Below are 6,000 nucleotides of genomic sequence, written 5' to 3'. Positions count from 1 at the left end.
CACCTCCTATTCCCAGGGAGTCACCTGCACCCCTCCCTCTCCCATCACCTGGGCTCCAGACTCTGCCTGTCACCTGCCAACTGACTGCTGAGTTCCCCCAACTCACCCTTCAATGCCCTCTCCATATCCCCCTCCCCTCCACCTTACTGAGGGGGCCCAGACGCTTTCCGGGGGGACCGTGTGCCAAGAGAAAACTCCTTTGCAGCAAGGGTGGCCAGGCTCTGTTTGGAAGGCGGCTGTGGGGCCCCCAAGCACCCCTTTGCTCCCGATAGGAAGAGCTGGCTTCCCCCCCCAACCGCCCCCCGTATGCACCTTCTGCTCTTTGACCACCACGCTTCCCCTCTTCCTTCCTGGACTGGACACAAAGCTTGGAGACAGAGCTTCTGTCTTGCAACAAGGAAGATGGACTCCGTGCTCTGAAGACGGCAGAGCAGGACGCCAGACGGAGCTCGGTGAAGGCCCCACGTGGCTGCTCCCTCCCTGGGCTGCCTCCTCCCAGCCCTCTTGTTCTGGGAGGAAGATAAACCCCTACTGGTGAAGCTGCTATGACTGCTTGCTGGTACCCACAACTGATAGAAATCCTAATTAGCACAAAGACCAGTTCATGGGACACCTCCTTCAGCAAGCCTTCCTGGATTCCCTGGCACATTCAAGCTGGGCTCTGTGTTCTTACACAGGGTTGGCTCTCTCCTTGCCACAGTTAACACTCACTGTCTCCCCAGAGAATCAGGTGCACCCATCCATTGCCCTGTTTCTCAGCCGAGCAACTGGAAGGATGTTTCTGCACAGTGTGCAAGAAAGAGCAGCCGGGCTCCAAAGCTTGTCCAGCGTGATGTGCTCCCGGCCTGACCGCCATGTCCCAGCACCATGATGTGAACCTAGCTCTTTAAGCTGCTGTTCTCCATCCACAAACCCTCGATGACAGCCCCGTCCTGAGGCTGTGATGCTCCAGTTAGGTAATCAACACGGAAAGGGTTTGGACGTGGGAAAGCCCCACCTACTGGGAGCTGCCTCGTGTCTGGTGAGTGGGGTGGAATCAGAGCCTTGCTGTTCCCTGTGGGCCACAAACAGCCACACACAGCACACATACACACACCACACACAACACCATAACATACACACGTACCACACATTCACGCACACACACAGGCCATGCACTCACGTACTCTACACACAAACACACAGACCATAACACACAAACACACACATCACACATACATCTCGCACAGTCCATGCACTCACACACACACATGCACAGAGGCACGAGCACATCTCTTAAGCCGAACAACTTGAGCTCCGTGGAAGCTGCCCAGACCTTAGCCACAAGAGTTCACAGGTGACCACATGGTGCTGATCTGACACCCAGCCGGCTTCTCTAGGTTGTTTTCTCTGCACCAAACCCAGTGTCATCACATTGTATCCCACACTGAGACCCCTGCCTCCCACCCCAGAGGCATAGATGGGGTCTTTTTATAGTTTAACAAGTGAAGGAGCTGAAAACCAAAGGTCCTTCCCACCGAGGCTGACGAGCTCGGCCCGGAGCAGGCAGAGGCCCCCCTCCGTCCCTCTCGGACTGCTCAGCGCCCAGCCGGTCTCTGTCTCTCTCTCTCCCTCTTCCACCACCTCTCTCTGCGCCTGGGGCCAGGCAGGAGCTCAAAAACCAGGCCTGGCTCCAGGTGGGCACCCGGGGCCCCAGATCCTCCCCACTGGATTGGGAAATGGTCAGGGCCCAGGCTGCCTGCGGCTGGGCTCTGGGAGCGCAGACCGGACTCGCCAGCTACTGGGGGCCGAGAGAAGCAACGGAAAGGACACACGTCTGCTGGGCGCCCCTCGAGCCAGGACTGGTTCACACTCTCCACATTTTAATTAATAATTCTTATACCAACGTGTAAGGTATTTATTTATCTAAACAGTTTTGACCAACTTTACCAGCTTAAGGTAAAAACAAGGCCTGTTTTTAATATTAAAATTACTCTCTCACCATCACCTCCCAAGTCAACAGGAAGGGCACCATCTGTCTGTCTGTGTTTCTCTCTGTCTGTCTCTCTCTCTGTGTCCTGTCTGTCTCTCTTCTGTTTGTGTGTGTGTGTGTGTCTCTCCCTTTCTCTATCTCTAATTCATCTCTGTCCATTTCTCTCTCTGTGTCTTACTCTGTTTCTCTCTCCATCTTTGTTTCTGTCTCTATTTCTCCCCCAGGCCCAGCAATCCTGCTGATGGGTATATATACTCAAAAGAAGTAACGGCAGAGTCTGAAAGAGACATTTGCACACCTGCATTCAGAACCTTATTGTTCACAGTAGCTACAGGTGGAAGCAGCCCACATGTCTGTGGACGGATGGATAATACCACATGTGGTCCATCTAAATGAAGGAATATTATTCAGCCTTAAAAAGGAGGGACATTCTGACACCTGCTCCAACATGGAGGCGACTGGCGGACATTATGCTCAGTGATAAAAGCCAGGAGCAGTGAGGCAGGGCGGGGACACAGGACAAGCATCATGACTGACTTTTCCTGCCTCTGATGAAAAATGTGAGCTATAAACAGTATGGTAAGAACAGGAGGGACCCCATCTTAAGGCCAAGATTCCATTTTAAAAGCCAGGAGGTTAGGAGGTAAGATTCCTAACATATTCTTTGGTAATCAGCCAATGACCTATGTTAAGGCAAGGCAAGCAGCCCTAACTGATGTGTTCCCAGTGCTGGAGGGAAACTAAATCTTGGAGAAGAACAGGATCAGTAAATTCTTTGTTTATCTTAGAGAATTATCTATGGGACTGATTGTGGATGGTGACATAATGTCTCTCACTGGAGAGACATCATGAGACCACATGTCAAGCCCACAACTCCCCCCCCCACCCTATGTCCCGTTCTTGAGAGCCTTAAATGACAGAATCCTAAACCCTTAAGTGCACCTCCTCTTTGAGGTTGCCCGCACTCCCCTTTCTTCGAGTGTGTACTTCTTAAATAAAGACTTCTCTCTGCTCAACTTCCTGCATTTGGTCTCTGTGCTCTTTCAGCAATAAGTGTCTTTGTTACTTTGTTATTTCATTCTATTTCCTAGACTTAAGCACAAGTCTTCACTCTGTCTTTGTTCTAGTCCAGATAAGCAGGGAAGGGCTGCTGAGAGCTCTGATTTGGGCCTGCAAGTTCCCGTTACGGGGTGACCTGCACAGGACTGCAGCTGTATGATCATGCTCCTTATTGGCCTGCCCAAACATCTCCTTTCTTTGCTTTGTAAGTTCTCAAAACATAATCTCACTCCATCCAGTGCTCTGTGGCTCCCCCAAATCCTGGGGTGGGAGGAACTTTGTTCTGACACTGTGCAGATTCAAGCAGACACTGGACCCCAGGTGAGCCTGGCTTCAGGAGTTGGCAGGGCATCTGCCCTCTGCTGACCAAGAGCTCAGTGAGCTTCCCTCCCCTCCCTCTGCTCCTCCTCACGCTCTGCTGCCTGCACAGCTGCTGCCATTCCCTGATACTCTTGCTTTAATGAATTCCTTCCTCACCTACACTCGTCTGTCCTGCTTGAGAATTCTTTCTCGCTCAGAGTCAGGAACCCTCCCCTGCCCAGTGGAGGTTCCACCCGGTCTGCAGGGAGAGCCCTTCCCAGACACAGCTGCCCAACAACAGCAACAGGACGAATACTGTTTGATCCCACTTACATGCTGTCCCTAGAGAAGTCAGGTTCATAGAGACAGAAGGGAGAAGGGTGCGTGCCAGGGCCTGGCGAGTTGGCGTTTAGTGGGGACAGAAGTTCGGTTTGGGAAGATAACGTTTTGGAGAGGATGGCTATAGTGGCTACACAAGTATGTCAATGTGCCTAATGCCACAGAACTCTGCTCTTAAAACATGGTTAAGATGGCACATTTTATGCTATTTGTATTTTACCACAGTTAAAACAAAAACCACAACTATTTCATTACCTCTTAGTTTCCTTGGTGTGGAGTTCAGGAAGGGCCAGTGGGGTGGTTCTGGGTGGTTCTGCGTGGCCTGGCTGGGGTGCCTCACCACACCCATACCTCCTTGGGGGCAGGAACTGAGTCATGGAGATCTCAGAGCCCCCTTGAGGATCTGACTGGCTGGCTGGCTGCTTCTGCAGTACAATCCCAGCCCTGGGCCTCTGGGAGAGCCCAGACCCCGGTAGCCCAGCAGGGGAGGAGGCAGGAGGCGGTGGGTGTGGCTCTGGAACCAGGGCCCACTGCCAGGAAGGAAGTGCCAGACAATAGCCCCCAAGAGGCCAGCCGGCTCCCAGCCAGGTTTACACTTCCAGGGACAATGGAGGTTTCCTCCAGAGGAAGTGATACCCAGCAGGGGCTTCCGAAGGAGCCAGCGGGGGAGGGGCTGGGAAGGACAAGGGCAGGGGGAAGGGAGTCCTGGACCCCCTCCATGCCGCTGGGCCCCTAGGCACCAAAGGCCACGGGGTTGGGGGGGACCACCCAGCCACTAGAACCGGCCTGTCCAGTAGGAAGCCCTGATTCTTTGAGCCGTTGCACCCCGGCTCCCCACCTGTGGCATGCGACCTTGAGCCTCCGTGTCTGTCATTCCATGATCATCAAGGAGCCCAGGGCAGTGCAACCCACCCAGACGCAGACCCTCACTGCCTCATTGCTCTCCTGTGGAGAAAGACCATGATAAACAGAGACAAACGAAAATAAGCCACCCCGAATCCCAGCGTGGGGCGGTTGAGGGTGTGCATGTATCTCACCCCGCCCATCTTTGTTCTGAGTCAATTTATAAATCAGGTCAGGAGGCAGGTAAGGACCAGAATGTCACCTCTGTTGCTGGAGAGTGAAATGAGAAGCTGAAGGGGCAGTTCGGAGTCAGAACCAGACAGTGCCCCTGCATTCTGCGTAGCCACCCCCCAGGGAAGGAGAGTCTGCCTGGGGCCCCCAGCAGGGAGCACGTGCGCCTGCTGCCCAGGGAGGCAGTGGAGGGACGCTCAGGCCACACCCCAACGTCGGAATCACTTGCCTCCATGGACCCTGAGGAGCCGGGAGAGGCTTCCCACCAGCAACAGGGGGCTGAGGACTGGAGGGGGCAGGGGCAGGGGGAGGTGGGAACAGGGCGACAGAGCAGAACCTGGGGCGTGCAGGGGGCCTTCTCCAGAGAGAGGGTGCGGACCGAGGGAGGAGCCTCCATGGAGGACTGGTGTGCAGGCTAAGGCAGGACGTGAGGTCACTGTGGCAGCTGCCAAGTCGATGGCAGAGGGGCAGGCTGGGAGCTCGGCCCCACACGGGGTCATCCCAGGGAGCTGGCGACCAGGTGTGGCCTCCTCTGTGGAGGAGGCTCAGGAGGGGGTGCTTTCTGGCCATCCTTCACTGCCATTTGGGGGTCCTCCCAAGAGGGAACCTAGCAGATGGCTATCACCCTCTGCTTGGAGCTAGAAAGAGGGGAAAGGCCAGGAAGAGGAGCCAGAAAATGTTGGGGCACAGGGAAGAGAGGGGCAGCTGAGGAGAGGAGAGAAGGGAGAGAGCCCAGGGATGCAGCGCCTGGTGAGCCTGAGTGAGGGAGGAGGGGCGAGGTGAGAGCCGGAGCAGCTGGGGGGCTGGGGCTCCTGTGCGCCCGGGTGGAGGTGGGGACACCGGGCCAGCTGTGAGATGCACCCGCAGGGACTGTGCTCTCCCTGCACAGACACACAGGAGGAAGGAGGCAGACAGGCCTCCAGGGCAGGTGACCCCTGTGCCTGTGGGCCCCTGAGAGTGCTCCCTGTGAGCTGGGCAGCTGCTGCAGGGGGATGGAGCCCCTTCTCCCCAACCCCTGCAGCAGCAGAGCAGCCACTAGGCCCCCCTGAGTCTCCACCCCACTCCCTTCCTCCAACCAGGAGGCTAGGTCAGATCACTGTCTCCTTGCAGTGGGAAGGATTGTGTCCCCCCAAAAGTAGGTTCAGGTCCCAAGCTCCTGTGAAAGTGACCTTATTTGGAAAAAGTCTTTGCAGATGTAAGTTAAGGATCTGGAGTGAGATCGTCCTGGGTTCAGGGTGAGACTGAAATTCAGTGAC

This window comes from Manis pentadactyla, chromosome 3 (assembly GCF_030020395.1).
Source record: "Manis pentadactyla isolate mManPen7 chromosome 3, mManPen7.hap1, whole genome shotgun sequence".
In the NCBI taxonomy this organism is placed as follows: domain Eukaryota; kingdom Metazoa; phylum Chordata; class Mammalia; order Pholidota; family Manidae; genus Manis; species Manis pentadactyla.
This window is presented reverse-complemented; position numbering follows the sequence as displayed.